The sequence below is a fragment of the Ooceraea biroi genome, chromosome 2, assembly GCF_003672135.1.
Source record: "Ooceraea biroi isolate clonal line C1 chromosome 2, Obir_v5.4, whole genome shotgun sequence".
In the NCBI taxonomy this organism is placed as follows: domain Eukaryota; kingdom Metazoa; phylum Arthropoda; class Insecta; order Hymenoptera; family Formicidae; genus Ooceraea; species Ooceraea biroi.
In genome coordinates, this window is record NC_039507.1 from 15865374 (window position 1) to 15885194 (window position 19821).

General features: G+C 46.8%; 1 protein-coding gene across 1 annotated transcript in view; it reads left to right on the forward strand.

Annotated features, from left to right (window-relative positions):
- Positions 1-1819: 1819 nt before the first annotated feature.
- LOC105280134 (plexin-A4) overlaps positions 1820-19821 on the forward strand; it is a 234719-nt gene continuing 216717 nt past the window's right edge. Inside the window, exon 1 of the mRNA XM_011340393.3 lies at positions 1820-4879. The gene's annotated coding sequence lies outside the window, so the exon portion shown is untranslated. The remainder of the gene's footprint in view (positions 4880-19821) is intronic.

Genomic DNA, 19821 nt, shown 5'->3' on the forward strand with positions numbered 1-19821 from the left:
CTTTTCTGTACATTGAAGGTTCCTTACACTCCCGAAAGTAATTTGACAGAAACCTCATGGGCTCCAAATTAATTATTAATTCCAACAAATCGAGTTTGTCGCGTCTCATCGGAATCGCAATTCCAGATTACTCCAAAATCGAAAAATGCATAACCTAACCTCAAACCGGCCGAAAGAATGCGAGAGCAGGACTCGCGAGGACGCGCTCGGCAGGCTCCTCATACATAAATTTTCTCACGTGCGACCGTCACCGCGTCTAGGAGACGCGGTGCCTAGAGACGCCGGGAAGCCGGAAAATTAGGCCCGAGCATTCGATTTTCGTATACGCGAATCTTCTCACGCCTAAATCGCGTGGGAGGAGACGCGGCATGCCCAAGGCGCGAAATCGGCGTGGCAAGGTGGGGCCCGTTTCACGGCCGACATCCGCGGTTCGGTTAGTAGCTCTCTCTCGAGTTTCAGCGGCTCGACTTCAAAGGGACGCAGAAAAATTCGTACGCGACTGATCCCGCGTAGGAGAATATCTTTGCGAAACGATCAACGGGATTCTTTCCCCCCGCGAGTCACCTTCATCCCTCCTCTTTCTCTCTCTCTCTCTCTTCCTCTTTCTCCCTTCCTGCACGTATCTCTCGTCTCTGCAGCCTGCCTCTCTCGCGTACCTACTCGTGCAAGAGGTCGAACGTCGAGCAATGCGCGCATTTGCATACGCGCCCGTTTCCCCGCCCGCTTCGTTCTCGTCCTCATCATTGCGCTTTAACGCGTGTCGTCTCGCGCGTGCAGTTATTTATCGCCGAGACTTTATACCGGGTGTCCCGCGCCAAGCCGCGCCGATGACAGATTTAGAATGAAAATGTCCATTATGAGCAGTTAACGACCCGAGGCAAGAAGCTCCCGGGAGATTAATCTCGGCGATGTAAATAACGAAATGACAGTTTTATTCGACGCTTTATTACGACGGGGATAACGCTGAAGACCGCAGATTAGAAAATTTATTAGTGACGAAATCTTCCAGGAGAAATTACGGCTAAACTACTGCCCCCCCCAAGATGTTTCATCGCCAGGTATCGATGCGGAAAAAACGTGAACATCCTGTATACACGCGGCGATCGTACGCGAAGGGTAGTACACGTGCGTTCGGCGGGATCGAGAAAGGATATTAAAGATGAAGAAAATGCTCGAGTTCTTTGTGCATTCGCCTACGCGTTCGCCTCCTCGCCTCGCACATTGACATGCCGCCGCTTCATGCGAAATCTCACATGAATAAAACATACGCGACGCACGGAAAAATTGTTCTTAAAAAAGAGGAAACTCGTGCAAGATCCCCCCGGTTCACCCAGCACCTCTCCTAACTCTGAATGTCAAAATTAAATAACGATTTAACGAATTGGCGGCGGGGGCGGGGGAGGGGGGACGGAGATGTATGCACGTGCACTCCGCCGGGCTACCTCCCGGAGCGCCGGGCCCCGGGATAATTTGTATCAGCTTTCCGCCTCCCCCGGTTCGTAGACTACGAGTTCCTCGTAGTATTATCGCGTAAACGTCGCCGAAACAACCCTTTGAGGGTTTCACGAGGTACGCCCCTGTCGCCGGCAGCTTGCGCGATTGGCCGTGCCGCGGGCGTGGGAGCTCCGCGGGGGTTCGTGGCACGTGACACGGTTAGTACAACCCGGCGCTGGGGGTGAATCGAGGCGCGCGGAACGGCTAGTACCGGCGCGGCGACAGGGCGAGAGAAGAGGGTAGGCAGGAGCGATAGCCGGTCGGCGCAAGTGCGGCGGGGGTAGCGGGGGGACGTGAGGGGCGTATCGTGGCCTGGCAAAGCCCAGTCGAGTCCCGTGAGTCCGGGCAAGCACTGCTGTCGAGTAGGTGGCATCGTGGTGGTGGTGGTGGTGGTGGTGGAGGTGGTGGTGTTAGGCGTCGTCCGGGACCGAGGAGAGAGAGAGATTCCTCCGTGAGAAAACCGCCATCGAGTACCGCCGCCGCCGCCGTCGTCGTCGTCGTCATCGTTGACGTCTTCGTCGTCATCATCATCATCGTCGTCGTCGTCGTTCTTTGTCCTCTTCGCGTTCATCGTCACCGTCGTCGAGACGGTGCGTCGTGGTCGTCGTGGCGCGCTCGGTAAAGGCCCAGCCCCGAGAAAAGGAGTAAACAGCCTCCCTCGTCCCTCTCTTTCTCGCGCTGCATGCTGGAGAGCGGCGGATGAGGAGAGAACGAGAAAGAGAGAAAGAAAGAAAATGAGAGAATTAATGCAAACGTGTGAGCGAGAGAGTATGTGCTGTGTGAATGAGATAGAATGAACGAAAGATAGAGAGAGAGAAAGAGTGATGCGATCGTGAATCGGGGAAAAAGGGAGAATGAAGCGCGACGCGGCGTTCTCGGAAGCGGTAAAGAAGTAGTCGCCAAGTAGGCTGTTATCAGTCTCGTTTGTTATCGAGGAAAGAAGGAGAAAGAGAGAGAAAGAGAACGCGCACCGGTCGCGCGGCGCGCAAAGTCTCGTCAAAGCTGAGCCTCGTCGCGACGAGGAGGTGGCGGAGGAGGTGTATGTACGAGGAGAGGCGGCGGCGGCGAAAGCTGTCACTTCGATCGCCATTTTAGCGCCGAGGAACTCGGCTGTGCAGGATACGCACGCCGGGGGACCGGTGCATGCCGACGACGCGTCGCGACGGACGCGCCTCGTCGCTGCGCTTTTGCGATTCTTCTCTCTCTCTTCCTCTCGCAAAAGGAGCAAAAGCGCGCAGTGTTGTTAAATATGCGCGCGATTACGCGATTCATTGCCCGCTCGTTTATTCTCTCTTTTTTTTCCAAAGGTTAGGAACACACACTTTACGAGTTTGCGATGGAAAATTATCGATAGATCGAATATCGGAAAGAAAAGCTAGAATTTCGAATTCGCGTTCGTTTATTTATTTATGTATGGATATTTTCCTTTCAACAAGCTATTTTTAAAACGCGACTAGAAGCGCTTGTTAAGTTTTTATTTTATCGATAGTTGGATGGGAGCGACGCATGAGAAGACGTTGCATGCTTGAAAACGCGAGTTTTCTAGGTCGTCGCGTGCGCCACGCAGTGGTAACCGATGTGTTTCAAGGTGTGCGCGCACTAGTGATTCGAATAATCGGGCGTCATTAGTAATAGCAGCAGCTTTGATTTTCGATGCCTCCTCGTCGGCGAGGAACGTGCATTTCGAACGCGATCGGCGCACTTCTCGCGACGAATTCCCTAGATATAACCAACTCTAACCGCGACTAATCGCCAACTTCGCTCGATAGAAATTTGAATTGAACGTTACGCCAGTGTCGTGACGCGGTCGGGATGCATCCGCGGTAAACAATCGCTCGCGATTGCTTTACATCGTGTGTGACGACAATCGCGCGTTTCCGGTATCAATAAACGTCACTTCCTCGTGTTGTCAAGTGGCAATGTAAATTCGATTTCCTAAATCCCGTCGGTTCCACGAGAATACCCGGCATTCCCGGTATCGCTTGTTTACGTGCGCGCTCGCTCGCGATCCGCTCTTCGTTTTTGCGCGAGCGACATTCGCGGTGTCACGCGCGCGCGAGACGCGAGTAACGCGAGATCGCGCGTTGGGCTAAGGTGCGGATCAGACGGGAGCGGGAGAGAGGAGAACGGGCATGATCCAGACGCACACGCGAGGAACGCGCGAGCGGCGAGCGAAAAGGAACATGGCGAAAGAGTGCTACGTGTGCTTGAATGACAGCGAATGAGGAGTGAGAGAGAGGGGGGGAGACGGGAAGAAAGCGAGAGCGGACAAGCATAGGAGAAAGCAAACAAAGCGAATCGACGAGTGAAAAAGGGTGAAGCGAGTGAGAGCGAGTGAGAGCGAGTGAGACGAGGCGAATGAGCGAGCGAGAACGGCCGAGTGCGAGGTGAGTGAAGTGAGCGGCGAGTCAGGACGAAGGAAATAAAGGGAGAAAGTTGGAGAGGCGGGAGAGGGGAGAGAGTAAGAGAGAGAGAGAGAGGAGAGGGAGAACACGAAAGAAGGCTCGGCGCCATACTGGCTCCCCGCGGTTTCGCGACACGCATGCATGCCGGCCGGCCGGCTCCGCTCCGACGACGTCGTTCGCCATTCGATCGCGTCGCCCGTCGAAAACGGGCGACGCGCGTCATCATGCACCTATCCAGATTTCTCTCATATGCTCTTCAATTGCTTCTCTAGATGCCGAAGCGGCGGCACCTGTCCGCACGTCGTCGCCACCGCCACGCATCACCTGGTCCGCGAATCACCCGGAAACCAGCGACCGGCCGCCCCGTCGAAGGAATCCTGCTCGTCGTAACCGCGGTCTCACGCGGCGCGCGCGAACGCGTGTACGCCGAGCGGAATCGAGCGGGCGCGCGCGCACGATGATTCCACGCGGCTGAGAGAGAGAGAGAGAGAAAAAAGAGACAGAGCGCCAGTGACCCGAGACACACAAGCGAACAGACAATACGAGTGAAACGAACGGACACGTATACGTACACGTCGAAAGGGAGTACCGGAAGTTGTGATGTCGGGCCCCGTGCTATCGCTCGGCGCCTCCTCGTGGTGATCAAGTGTTTCGCCGTACAGTGCGACAGATTTGAGATCTCGTACGCGAGAGATCGCGAGAGCTCGCGAGAGTGTGCGGCCGGAGAGAAAAAAATCACGAAACATCCATCGGAATAACGATACGACAGCAGCAAGCCCGGTGGCTCTTGTGTGTGTGAGTGTGCATCGGCCACGCGGCACGAGGATCGTCGTCGAGAACGGTGGTACCCGAGTGACATCGGGGGGGCGCGTGCAGGACTGACTTTGCCCCCCCACCCCAGCTCGCTCCGTCAGCGACAACCTCGAGGAGGATCTGCTCGGCGAGGGGAGGATCGTCGGTTCTACAGCGGCGTGATTTGGGTGAGTCTTGTTCGGTGTCTTGTACATGTTTTTTCTGCTCCCTTTATCTTCCGACTCGAACTGGTACCGTTTCGACTCGGCTCGATATTTAACGACAGCGTATCTAAATAACTCTACAAGCGTGATCGAGATATTATATTCGATCGAAATATTATCAGGTGATGTCTACCGTGAATTTCTTCAATTCATCTCGCATCGCTTGGTCTTTGGATTTAATTCGAGACGATAAAGGTATTAGACGACGAGGATTTTGTAGTTATCTATTTGATAATGTTTTTGTAAACCTAAGCGCGCTCTCGTCCCTAGTCTGTTGTCGAGCGCCTCGCTGGCACGTTAAACGCGAGTTTATTATCGTAATATATGCAAACTCCGTGTCAGATTCTTTTCGCTGTCTTCACGCAAGTAAAGGCGTGTTTCGTAGTCTTCAGAGTTAACTCTTCCGTGCTTGTATGTAGAGTGAGATATACTCCTCGTACCTTGTCGTGAACCATGTTCCGCGTATGATACTTATCGCAGTGCTCGTTGAGATATACATAATTCTTGCTAATTTGTTTGAGCTTTGAGTTTAAAAAAAAGATTTAATAATACTTGCGGTATATCGTTAAAACTGCTTCCAGAGAAAAGTCGCTGCGAGAAGAGTATTTAAAATTTTTTTCCATATTTCCTCTCTGATATATTTAAATATTTAACATTTTATCATTCATTTTTTATCAGTCGCGTATACGTAATAATACATAATTAAATTATTGTCGTAATGTGCAGGAATTGAAAATCTCTGTACAGCTTTATGATACATTTTATATAGCACGTATATACATTTCTCAAAATGGATGCGAAGATTTGACAAATGGACCATGAAGCAAAGATTAAAAGGGTATCATTTACATAGGAATTAGTGCACTAATTCCTGTTTAATATCTCATTCAAGTCAACGAGTTAATTCCCACTGACACCTTAATCTCCCACGTCGAGATTCCTATTTGGCACTTGATGCCTCGAGTAATCTATAATGTTATTTATCCTGATTGCTTTTAAATGGTGAAAGATAGGCGTTTTAGAATAAACGTTCACAGGAAAGAGCCGATACGCAATGAAATTCCTCATCGTTCCCTCACTTCGATTTATCGGAACTACTTCATACGATAACGAACGATACGGCGAGTAAAAAATAAAAAAAAACACACACACACACCGCTTAGCTACGCATGGCCGCGCATGCACTCTGTCGCGTTATCGCGATTTTATTGAAACTTATTTGCGCATCGCGTGTCACTTCAGCCGAGTAGCCGCGGACACGTAATCCGCCACACGATTGCACGTGCGATTTAACGTCACCGTGCAATTGCACCGTAAGCGGTGACGTCGGCTGGTATGCCCTCGAGGTAAACCGCATAAGTATATGATTTACGAAAAGTATAACATTACGCGGCGTACGCGACGCCGCATTCCCGCGCTATTTTCCTCCGCGATTCAGCGCCTTCATGATGATATTATACTTAATGAAGTACCCTGGCCAAATGATTTACTGTAATTCACTCTCTAACCGGTATCCAGCCCTAGCATCGTGCATAGTGTATTATGCGCGTTCGCGGATTTATATTGCGTAATAGCGGCATAAACGTAACATCATTCGCTTCTAAAGTAGCGCGACGTGCCGTTTTACTTCTCGTCGTTCCGCAGTACGGTTGACGATTGGCGGTCTTAATGCGCGCATCACTGAGAAAAGGCGACGTTAACTGTACTTACTATCCCAGTTCCAATCTCAAGGCAGCATAACAATGTCATCTCGGTTCGTGTAATAAAAATAATAACAGATTACCGAGAATTGCGAATAAGAATAATAATTATCGAGTAGAAATGAACGAAGAAATATATTAAAAATTGCAAATTACGTGACGCACAAAATTCTGTTATACGCGTCTTGCGTTTCCCTTTCGAAATGAATGTCAGTTCCTTAATTGAAACCGGTCAGCTGTACAGATTCAATCGGCGATCGATGAAATCGTCAATAAAAAGACGAAACTGTTCTTTATAAGAATCGTGATGTCGGCTGGGCGTGAAAGTAATAGCGATCATCGATACTAAACGGTACTTGGCACCGGTAATAATTAGTCGATTTTTTTCGAAACTGGAGCAGGCCTTTCTCCTCTCGACCTGCCTCCCTCACGCTCGACGGACGAACGGATGGACGGTGCCGGTAATGCAAACGACGTGTTCCGACTGCGGAGCGCGCGTTCTAATGAACTTCATCTAGATAGCGCGCGCTCGATTCTTTTTCGCCTCGTCACGCGATCGATCGTCCGCTCTTTCGCGTTCGACATTCAATAACCGGGAGCCGTGCTCGGCGGATCATTCGGTGCCTTCGAAGCGGGGGGTCCGCGACTCGCTCGACTCGTCCGCGATGATGAAATATCGCGTTATCGGCGCGCTTCCATCGCCCCGCTCCTCAATGGACTTCCTCTCCGCGCCACAGGAATCCCCGAGATCGGAGCGAGAGAGAATCGGCCGCGCTTTCTCTCTCTCTCTCTCTCTCTCTCTCTCTCTCTCTCTCTCTCTCGACAAGCCATTCGCATATCGATCAACTTTGTAAGTGCCAAAACGATATGTGGCGTGCATCGAGAAGGCCGATTTTTGCAGCACGCGCAGCGTTCTCTTTATATCGTACTTTTTTGCTGCGGCGCGATTTTGACGACCTGAGCTTGCAGCAGAGAGAGAAAGAGAGAGCAGCGTATTCGGCTCCGAATTGGTTGAAGAAGCCATGGATAGGAGATGATTCGGTAGATCCGTGACTCCTATAAATGTTTCCTGTATGGAGTTGCGTTATTTACGCGGGTCGTATATAGATACGACGGGACTCTTGTATTTTCGCCTCAAGCCACTTAATAACAGCGCGATAAATTCGTGCGAACGTAGGGATCTCTGAATTATCCAGCCTTCTCTCTTGAGAAATGTGTAAAAACAGAGCCGCCTCCTTTTTTCTCGCGTTCCCATGTCTTCGTTTCGGCGCTCCGGCTGAAGTTAATCGACGCCGCAAAGGAGTTCGCTGCCGACTACTGGCGGCTTTAAAATACGGCCGGCTTTCGTGGCTCTGACCATTAACAGGCGGCGCGGTTAACCTCAAAAAGTCTATGGGTCGGCCTTCCGCCGGCCTTCCGCGGGCAATTTCACCGGTATATGATGAGGAAGGGTGGCAGCGAGGAACGAGGTCGACCGTTCGTTCTTTTTTTCCGTACCCTTTCCGGTCCCCGACGCGAAAAGGAGCGATCTTGTAGCGTTCTTATCAGGCGCGCAGATAAGAGACGATCGTCTTCTTTAGTCTAACGTTAAAGACTGCTTTAAAATAATAACAGGAATTTTAATTAGAATCTCTCAGTCGGTTATCGATTTTTCTTCTTATTCTCATCCCCATATTTTTATTCTCATCCTATGGAGATTTTATTGAGTTTTGCAATTATTCCGAAAAGGAACAGAACGCGGTTCTAAGGTTGAACGACTACTAGCAATTTTTGCTTAAAAGTCTCTTACGGTTTTTCCTTCGCGACAATGAATCTGGCGAATATGCTTGTTCAGCCAAACGGCCGGACGAATCCCTTTTGAAATACGACCCGTTATAATCCGATCGCGCGGGGAAAAAATGTGGGCAAGATCATTCGGACTTGGGAAGAGGGGTACCTGAAATAACAGGCGCGAAAGGGTCGCCGAATTACGTCGTGTATTTGTTTAGAGGGGTCGATACGCGGATTGTTTTCCGAGCGCGTTCGCACCCGGGTTTGTTTAACCCCTTTGCCGATAAAGATGCGCGTGTATACGTTTAACTAGCATCGAGGAGCACGATTGCGCGACAACAGCAAAGAGAATTAATCCTGTAGCGATGATATTTTAACAAACAAGAACTGGTACAGTTCCAACGAATGAAATTTCCGCTACGGCCGCGGCGTAATGCACCGGCGGATCGCGTGCTGAAAGTTGTGAAAGTTTCTCGTCATCGAACAGAAACAATTTACGCGCATTAAACCTGAGTGATATCGGACGATGATCGTACCCGGAGTTTCGCGCTCACCGCGATTCTCTTACGCCGCTCTATGGCGATTTGCTCGTGTGGTTCGCCACTGCCGGGTCTGGAGCGTTACGCTGTGCACGCTATGTTTATTAATCGTCGCGGCGCTGGTTTAAATCATCGGTAAACGTAAATCAAGAGAGAAATGGGGAGGCAGAAGGCAACGAGGAAATCACTCCGCTCCGAAGTCGCGAGATCGGAGCTCGGTCCGCTCGCGAGCTCGCGAGTTCTCCTCTCATTATCAGCGAGACGCGGATACATATTTTACGAAAGTCCAGAGGTGAGCTCTCGCGCGGTCGTGACGAAGAGGTAGAGATCACCAGACGAGGCGGAATTAAATGTAAGAAACGGCAGCTCCGAGAGAGAGAGAGAGAGAGAAGGAGGGAGGGAGGGAGAAGGATGTGGGGCGGCGTTGGCGTCCCATGGAAGAGGACGGAGATGAGGCGAACGGGCAGGCGGATGGATTCGAAAGGACTAGCCATGAGAGAGAAAGGCAACTGAGAAGAGGATCGCGCGGAGGTAAGGCCCCGCGTCCGTGCCTCCCTCCCTCCCTACCTCCCTCTTGCCATCACGCCGCCCGGTCGAGATAACTGAGGACACCGAGGCCCCGTGGGACTGGCGAGCCACGAGTTTGTTCCTTCTCTCCTCTCTCACGGATACGAAAGCAAGAATCTAGGACTCGACGTGTATACACGTCTACATGTGTATACAGGGTGTCCCAGCCCGGCGTTCGCCGCCTTTCTCCCTTACAAGTGCTGGCAGCGGGGTCTGTCGAACTTGAAATAGGCGAGGACCGGTTTTTTCAGTGCTCATTTCTTGAGGCGCAGGAACGTAATCCCGTACAAAAACAATGGGCGTAGGATACTCGCGCGGTCCACATAGTGATTCGTCGATAGTTCGCTCTCCATTATGCCTTTGAGATAATTGAAAGCGTAATTATCGACAAGCGGGAATGGTTTGGGATTAAAAGAGTGGATCCTTTCAGTAAGTGCTGAACTTTATTTATATTAATCTGGGTATTAGACAATAATTTTTAACAATGCAGAATAATGCATTATCGAATAAACAATAATTTCTTAAATTTAAATCTCTGAGTGATTACTGTTGCAGTCACCAACAGAAAGAGAATGTTATTTCAAGCGTCTCTTTTTAAATGTTTAAATTCAGACCACTAATAACGTAAAATAACTTATATAATAATTGTTTTAGTCCCGTTGAATGTCTGTTGAAATACAAGTCGTAGGAGAAATAAATTCGCTGGATGAAGTTGGTTGAAGACGCAGGAATGATAGTAAGCACCGCTAACATACAAGACACCCTGTATACACTTGGACCGTACTCGAGGAGGCGCGTCGTGCACGAGGCATGCCTCGCTCGTTCCTCCTCGTGCGCCACGTTTGCCATAAGGGCGCCGTGCCCGGTTGCATCATTATGGTGTGCGCTCGTCATACAGCTCGTTTCATCCGCGTGCAGCGGAAAGATGCACTTGGATTGTGCGTATACGGAATCTGCGAACGCGTTGCGCTTTTTAATGCAATTGATCGCTTCGAAGTTTTATGTCGAAAATGATCTGACATGAGATCTTCCTCTTTATATGATATCTTTTTTTTTATTTTATTTTATTGCTGTTGATACGTATTATGAGCATAGAAAAGATTTTATTCCAAGCTATTAGTATTTCCCATTGTGATTATTGATGCTCCAGAGATACTTTCTCCGTTAAACGTCTTTGTTAGACTGAAAAGATTGGCTCAGTTCAATTATATTGCATTATTGAATATTACCTTCATTTCATCATGAAAGTAGTACAGAACAGAAGTTGTACTAACTGAGAAGTGTTTGAAGTTGTGTCGTGTAAACCGTGTCATACAAAGGAAGCATTTATATTTTATATTTAAGGAAATAAAAAAAGGAAACGACCAAATATGCTGTAAAATTCGTTTTTCTGATGAGAGTATCGCGAGAATTTTACGTTGGATTATCGGTTATCGATGCCCGGCGCAAACCCGGGGAACGAGGGTAAACGCTAAAACGCGGTTTAATATGCCGGGTCATTGTCGAATTCCAGCGATGTGACTTATCGTAAAATATGCACCGCATAGTCACCGGATTTTAATAAAAATTATTGAAAGGATCCGAACATCCATACGCGAATATCACACATATTATCCTGTTTCCGCTCGTCTCCCTCTCATTTATCTCTTTCGTCTGTTTCTCTCTTTCTCTCTCCCGATGTCTCAAACTCTCGCATCATCCTCATCTGATCTCTCGCTGCTCATCTTTCTTCTTTCATGCGCCAGTCATCTCAAAGTGTACAAGTCCTCTTACGAAGCTGATATACGTCGTATTCTTCTTTGAAATTGTACTTTGGCTACAGACGACGTTTACACAACTGCAAATAATTACAAGGCGAAAATAAGGATAAGAATATATACAACTTCAAAATTCGAATAAATAATTAGGCTGACTGCGCAAAATATTTTGAAAACTTGCTCATGTTGTTACAACAAAGCATTCATTTAAATTTCAATGAAGACACATAATGCAAAACTTTTTGAAAAGTTCCTCCTAATAACTTTCTTGAACATATTTTGCCGAAGGAAAATTAAAGTACAGCGAGATACGTTTCTTTCGACATATAACTCGCGACACAAGAGTGTTCAATAAATTGTCCCACATAACGATGAAAACTTCTCAAACTCCCACAATCCTGGCGGCTCTCGGCTGTCTCTCATCGCGTAGGCAAAATTCGCATGCCGAACCGCTCTCGAGCTTCCGAGCATGAATTCTCGATTTGCCAGTAGTAGATAGAAAAATCGCCGGTCCAGCGGTACTTCACTCTCGACCCCCGAAACGTCTGGAATCGTTCTCCGACATATGACTCGCGCGTGGTCGGAATAAATTCCGATTCAGATCCGAAGAATGCCATGCGCCAGCATCTCGAGTTTTCCTCAAGTCGGCGCGTAATGATCAAATGATGTGTGCAATCTTAATCGCGCATTGCGTTCACGTAGTTGCTCGCTCCTGTGCGGCTAAATCGGCTTGCACGCGTGTTATCATCAGTAGGAGTTATCTTGTGTCAGACGAGGGGGTCACGTATCCGATAACACTGCGATACGCAGAAGCATCTTCGGCTGACTTGAATTGATGCGAGTCAAAACATCTGCCGCCATCGATGCAAATTGCAGTTTCCATGCGCTTTGTCTGATATCCCAAAGAACTTTCTAACAAGTTGATATTTTGTAATCTTTGTGAATTTAAAGATACAAATGACATTTCACGTAACTCTAGCGTCTTATGTAATCTAAAAATATATAGAGCAGTCGGAGTTTAGAGTGGTTGCTGTTGATCCTCCGCAACTTCGCAGAGCTTGCTCTCGAGTAGGATAACTCCAGAAATAATAAGAAAGAGCGGGGAACCTGGGATACCTTATACGTACAACGTGCAGGACGTATATAGACGTGCCGATGAATAATATATGCCACATTCGCGACAAATAAATTTTATTCACCGGGTCGCGTGCGCGCAACACGAGAAATTCAACGACGCCGAATTCCAGGCGCTCCTGATGCCGTCGGAAAATGTACGCCGCATTCGAATTCCGATTACCCCGGCGTAATACAGCGGAAGTCAATATTGGCGTGTTTCGGCGGAGTTGCCGCGGCGGCGGAGTTTAAAGGACGTCGCCCGGTTGCTCGCTCGCTCTCTCGGAGCGACTGCCGTCAACGGGCGGGCACCTAGCGTACAGCAGGACGAGAGGCTTTCATTGTGATTTCGCGAGCGAATTCGTCGAATATTTCGGAGTTCGGCCCCGAGCGGCGTGTCCTTATATCCTCTCTCGGATGGTCGCCGGTATTCGTATATATACGTACGCCTACTACACCTCTTTCTGCCTCTTTCTATCTCTTTCTACCCTCCTCTCCCTCTTCCCTTTTGTTTCTCTCTTCCTTTCTTTCGACCATCTTCCTGTCTCCTCTTTCGCCGTACTCGTTTTCTCATTGTCAGTGTCCGTCTCTTTGTCTCTTATCTCTCTCTTGTTCTTTCTCTCGGTACCGCGACTGCCCGTAAGTCTCTCATGGAACTTCTCTCGTTGCCCCTTCCTCTTTTCTCGTATCCTCTTTCCCGTCTCTGCCGCTTACCCCTCTTCAGCTAGAATTCTCTTCTTCTCCTGTCTTCCCCGAGGTCGCCTCGGGCTTTCCAAACTTTAGCATCTTCTCCTATCTGGAAGACGAAAGAAGAAGAAACTATCTTTCCTCCCTCTTTCCTTTTCTCGCGCAATCTTTCTTCGTTCAACTAGACCTTTTAGTATCTTACTATTTGTTTTTTTCTCATGTTGCGTGATTTACGCATTTCCTGGATTTCTGGTCGGCCTGTCTTTACATATTTCTCGTTTGTATTTTGATTTACGCTGTTTAAATTTATGGTAATTTTCTTTATATGGCTGCCTTTTAAATACTATGCAATATTTTATGTTCATATTAACATGATCTTTTAGAAGATTATAATAATTCTCCATAGTGTTAAGAATCGAACGATCACTTTCCCTCTCTGTTTATCACCTCGTCTCTTTGCTTCTTCGTCGTTCTCTCTTTTCCTTCCCTCCTTTCTTCGCTTTCTATCTCCTTGACTTCTTGATTCCTCTCTGCTTAAACTCTCCCATCTCTCTGTACATGATACTGTACAAGATCCTTGCCTCTTTATTTTCTCTCTTCGCTTTGTCTATTATCCTTGAGGTCATGGCGTTCCTACGGCTTGTTCTCGCTCTATCTCGCGTACTTTCTCCACTTCCCATCCAATGTCGGTGTCATCGTCGTCGTCGTCGTCGTTGTCGTTGTCATTGTCGGTGTTAGCGTCGCCGCGAACTCCTCTCCTTAATTTTCTACGAGGAACGCGCCTTCGCGATTAAGACAAAGCACAACAGACCCATCCAGCCGTGCAAGCCGCGCCGCCGACTTCTTTGCCGTACTCGTGGAGGAAAGTGCCTTTGAGGTCCCTAACGACGAAACTTCGTATAATTGGATGTAATGCTTACTTTTTACAAGGAAATTTCTATGCCGAAACGGCGCCCGTAATATTGCCCGGCCGGATCTTCTTGGATTAATATTGCTAAAGAAAGGAATTTATGTCTCGCGTTTATTGCGTCTAATTGCGAAAAAATAAGCTGATCCGGTATAAATAGCCGACCAGGTGCAACAAAGCAAATTAATGTCAGAATGATTGTAACATTGAATTTAATAAAATTCGATTAAAGATGGAATTAAAAAAATTAATCACCGAGCAACTTTTTGCGAATACGAAATATATTCGTAAGAATCTGAAGATTGAATCATCTCTAAACTAGAAAAAATATGTGTGAATTGAATAATTTCTAATGTTTTCAAATAATCATCCTCGGGAAATCGAAATGCGAAGCTATCTATTTCCATTCACTCTGAAAGATCATGCGGCGTGAATCATTCGAGATAGAACATGTAAATAGTGTTTCAATCCAAGTGATTCGTGAAAGTACGTTAGAAGGCCTCGTTTTGCGCGTGGTTATGGAGGATAGATTCATATAGATGATGTTAGAGTGAATTATATGATTCGGTTATCGTACAAATGGATGTTGTACCTCCGTACAATAGTCATATCGTGAGTTTCAAATGGGAGGAGCTATCTACATCTCTCATTTTCGACATTTTAATTCTTTCACTACCGACGTGGGACGAGCGCTACCTTAAATGTCATTGAGCAATCATGCGCTATTGCGCTATTCTTGATGTTTAAATCATAAACGATATCGAACAATATGACATGTATGAAAGTTGCACATGTATTAAAGCTTATTAAATCTCAAGTTGTCATTCCGGAATCCCTTGACGAGCAGAAGTGTAGGATTGATTGCAACGATTGATTGCAACGTGAAAGACTGCGTCCGACGATGGTCTGCCTCGTTTATCATGTTTACCGTGAGAGATTCGTCCGGCGAGATCATCGAGGAGCGAGCCGTGTAAATTCGGCATAGTTTCGCAAAGGTGGCAATAATTCGCGCAACGTGTGCTCCCGACATTAACGGAAACGCGCCATCGCTCATCAGCAGCGAGGAGCCCGGGGTCGCGTCCCGGGGTCAATTCCTGAGATAATAAATCAGTACACGCGTTAGGACGATAAATCACGACGTTCCACGTCGGTGCGCCCGGCACCTCTCTGCTCGTCTTCGAGTTCGCCGAATCCCCTCGCGATTAGGAACTCGGGTTTCGATTCTTCAGGGCGCGACGTTATCGCGGTCATAATCGCAGAAGTTCGCGGCACGACCGAGATTCATCCCGCTCGGGCGATTCTTCTCTTTTATTTTCTTTTCTCTTTTTTTTCTGTTGAAGATCCGCAGAGATCATATCGCGCAGCCGAGAGAAAATTCACCCGTTTTTATTCAAATGCGTGGGATCGACGTAATCTCGGCGTGGCCGCTCCCGCATTGCCTATTATTAACGATAACGAATCGCGCGCTTACGGTTTTACATCCCGCATATTCTTTTTTTTTGGCTCAACAGCTAGTTGGTACTTCCACCACGAGTGCTTACGAGTATCGATATTTCGATATTCCCGTGAATGGCACACATGCAAATATTTATTTGCCAATTCAGTAAATATTCATTAAATTCATAATTCGTTTTCATCAAAGTAGAAAATTAATATCCTCTGCAAATATAAGAGAAAATATATAATGTTTAATTATTTCTTTTTCTTATATCGCATTTTATTATTACATTGTTTAGACGGAAATTTACGAAAACAAATATTTTTCTTACATTTTATTCCGAGAACCGCGCTCTTCTCCGCTGTTTTCGTTTTGTGAACGTTAGTTTATTTTATTTTACATGTTGGAGTATTTATAGAAATTTATTAATTTAATTATTCAATATAAAATCGCGAAGATAATCATGAAGTTTTCATACAGCAAATTCTCTTGTACATTCGCATATTTGTTTTTACCGATACAAGTTAAAATGTAATTTCCATCCGGGCTTTCGTAATTTTAGTCAAAACCGTGCGTCATGTACGACTATATTTTGTACCTCTCTTATCTCTCTACCTGTTGTCTTCTTTTTGCAAGCGTAATTATCCCAGCGCGGTGTGCAAAATTTAGAATACACATTGCCCAGCGAGATATATCAAACTTAACTTCAGACTCCTGAACTAATTTATCGTAATGAGGAATAATGAGCGGCAATTTTCTCCCCGACGAGCATGTCGTATCGATTCTTTTTCCCTTTCTCTCCCTTTTCCTTAGCCTTTCTCGTCCGCTCTCCCTCCATCGACGAAATCCCAAGACACTTTAATTAAAATCTCAAGCGATCGTCTCTATATGATTTTCGCGTTTTATCCGTCGTGGATCGGCGACGGTTGTGGATTTTGGGAGCACAAAATTAATATCTCCTCGAGATTACGGCGGAGCTTTGTATGCATGGCCGTCGACCGCGCAAATTGGAAAGTAATTCGTCGACGCACGACGAGAGGGTGAGTTGCCGCGGCGCGGAAAAGGATGTAATAACTTTCTCGCAGTGCGTTTGTCTCCTTTCGTCTATTAAACTCCGCCTGGCGGTCGAAACCGTCAATTACGTCATAATTGCGGGGCGGGAAGTAACGCCGGGAAGTTGCGTCTCGCTTTATGGCTTTCCGAAGATTACTTGCCGAAAGTTCATCGACTTCGTTCGCGCGGCCGCGCCGGCGGAGTCGACGGGGCGAGCCGCGGTGGAATTTAATCGCCGTCATCGCCCGTCGTCATCGAGGATCACGGATCGGCCGTAACGCGAACCTTCGCAGCTACGTAAAAGAGATAGGCACGATAGATAGATGTACGTGTATTATATGTCCCGGGACTCGAGTTCCCTCAAGACACAAGAGAGAATATACAGCGGCAAAAAGCGAATAGCAGAATGGAATGGTAATAAACAGAACGCAAACCTGATAGAGATAGTGTCCGACTTATGCAGGAGTATATTACGGATGAGATATTGACTTAAAAGATCTAGTATGAACATGGGGAAGGGGAAGTATGAAAAAAACATCCTAAAGAAGATGATATCGCAATTACGTTGCGCGCATCAATGCGGACCGCGAATTTCAAAGATGACAAACTCGAAGTATTGATTTATGATACGTAGCGGTGCTACATGAATAGCAATTTACGAATTATTTTCATGTGTGTCGTTTCGTATCGTAAAATCTTGATAAGAATGATCCGAGATGCGAAGATAGACAGTATTACCGTATAATCTAATTATTAATTCCAATTATTAATAAATATATAATAAATTTATATGATTTAGTAAAAAGGCGGCATTTAATTAAAGAATCTTAACTGATATTAAAATTCTGCTAGTATTGGAATTGGTGCCAGGAATTTGTTTTTATATATTAATTTGAAGTATGGTGAACGCGGAGGAAACAAGAACAGTGTGAAGAAGACAGAGGGTGAGAGGAGACCTGTTGGAAGGAGTGATTTTTGTGAAGCGTACCTTTGTTTGAGGTCTGTCGATCTCCTGGGCTCTCGATGGAAGAAAGGCAGGCGTACATCGAGATCATGTTATCTCTCCATCGAGAAACGCTGCGCTCGGTGAAAAGAAAAAATCATCCTGATTAATTTGATGCTGTTCACTAGCGCGTGGTTCGATCGACGTTCCGACAGGAATCAATCATTGCTGACATATAATTGAAGTGGTCTGATGCGTGAGCGGCAGAGTCGACTTTATCAGATATATTGTTTTATGGCAGTCAACTAAATATATAATACTTTATATTAACATAAAAAACAAAGATGAACGTATGCGATATTAATATCTAATGACATGGCAAATAACAAATGGCTTACTTTACTGGAGATCTCGCAGAAAAATATCTTTTTCATTTTTGGACAAGAGTACGGAAAGTTTTGCTTGCAATGTTAGATTGGAAAACTTCAAATCAGGAACAGAAGTTTCAAAATGCTAAAAATATCAGATGAGTTATCACAGTGATCTGTGCGTGTTACGTTCCAAAGTCTTTACGATAAATTATAAAGGCCTAAAAAAATTGACCTACCGTCATGAGAGAACGTCATTCTACATCATTGTACCCTCGGGACGTTTTCACGCTCACGACATTGCTCTTGTTCTTCTCCGGATCCCTCCGACCTTCTCGTTCTCTTCGTGTCCTTCGCTAAAGAGCAACAGCCCTCCACGAGCGCACTTTGAGCTTGCTCGAAATTGCACTCGACCCCGTTGCGTCCTCAATTCTCTTCTTTGAGGAAGAGATTAACGGTGCAACGGCCTCCGACCTCTGTACTTCGTTGCCACCCTTTTTCCCTCGCTACGATGAAATCCCTAAATTTCGACTCGACATTTAAATTTGTTTAATTTTCTTTCGTAAACACAGAATATTTCTCGCTGACACGCAAGTCGGGAAATAGGGAAGACATCTCGTAGTTCGCCGGGGAAAAAAAGTGTTATCTCGAGAAGATTATAAATAGGCCGATGTGATCCAGCGATGTACACGATATAATTAGCAACATTAATACAAGGCGGAAGCAAGACACAGTGTTTTTTTTCTTTGAAGTCACGTCAGGCGATAAAAAATTAATGGATCGAACGGGCTCCCGTGATCGGAAGATCAATGCAAATTTCACCGCATGAGCGACCTCGACGATTTGTCGAGAGGTTTTAAATCGTGCCGCGTGCCATGTTGACGTAATGATGCGCGAGCATTGCCACTATGACACGTACTAAAGCGAGAAGACGACGACGGTGCCATTATGGACCACGGCGTTCCCGTCGGCCCTGTAAAAAGAAAGCGTTACATACATTAAACGACGCGCGGATCTGATCGTTCTCCTACGTTGTAAAATACCTCGGCGCATCTTTACGACATGTCGATGGTGGTAACACACGCGTTCTTACCCGCGTAGGATTCTGTCTTTTTCTTTTTTATCCCGCATCGCGCTCCGCATTATAAGCTTGCTCGCCGGCCGCGATCGTAATGATTCGTACTGTCGATGGGAAATATCTACCATAAAATTTGATTGTACCATCGGGGATAGTTTTATGCCGTGGCGAGAATAAAGATTGTAATATAATTATTAATTCTGCCCGCTGCAGTTCGTTCACCGTACACGATTAGCTTCAGCGAGCTTCGAACGCGTTGAAGTCTGATTTTAATTAAATAAATGCATGGGATATAAAACAGTTAATGTGTTTAAAAAGGATATTTATCTTTAATCTCATTTTCTTTTTAATTTTAATATCTACGAGACCTTTGTCGCGCTTGCTGATTAATCCTCTCAAATGATCTTCGCATTACGTACGAACGTGACATCGCAATACTGAAATTAATAAAAGTTGAATTTCATTAATCTTAGTTCTTATGTTACAACGTGGCAAAATGTACCAAACTGCTCCGTCAGTTTGCTTTCTTTTCTCTTCAATACACCCAACAAAAAGGGGGCGATTTCCGACTCTCCCCTCTCGTAATCGTAATCGTAATCTTCAAATTCTGCTCGCATCGCCCAACAAATCCCACGTGCACGCACGTGGACGAGTCCGAGCTTTTTTGTGGAGAAGAGACGAAGAGGCAGCGAACAAGAAAGAGACGGACGGAAAGAGAGAAACGTCCAGCAATGCCAGCAACTCGGGCGATGTAAACGCGCGTCAATCCGTGACGCGACGTCGCCGTCGCCGTCGTCGTTGTCGTTGCGTTTTGTTTATTTTTCGAGGAAAGCGCTCCAGTAGCACGTGGCGGCTGCCGCTTGCGAATGACACGTGTGCATACAGCGCTACGCTTTCTCCCTCCCTCTCCTCCCCCGTGATCCCCCGCTTCCCCATCGGTCGTTCATTCACGGTGGCTGATCGCCGGCGACACGCGTTTGCACGCA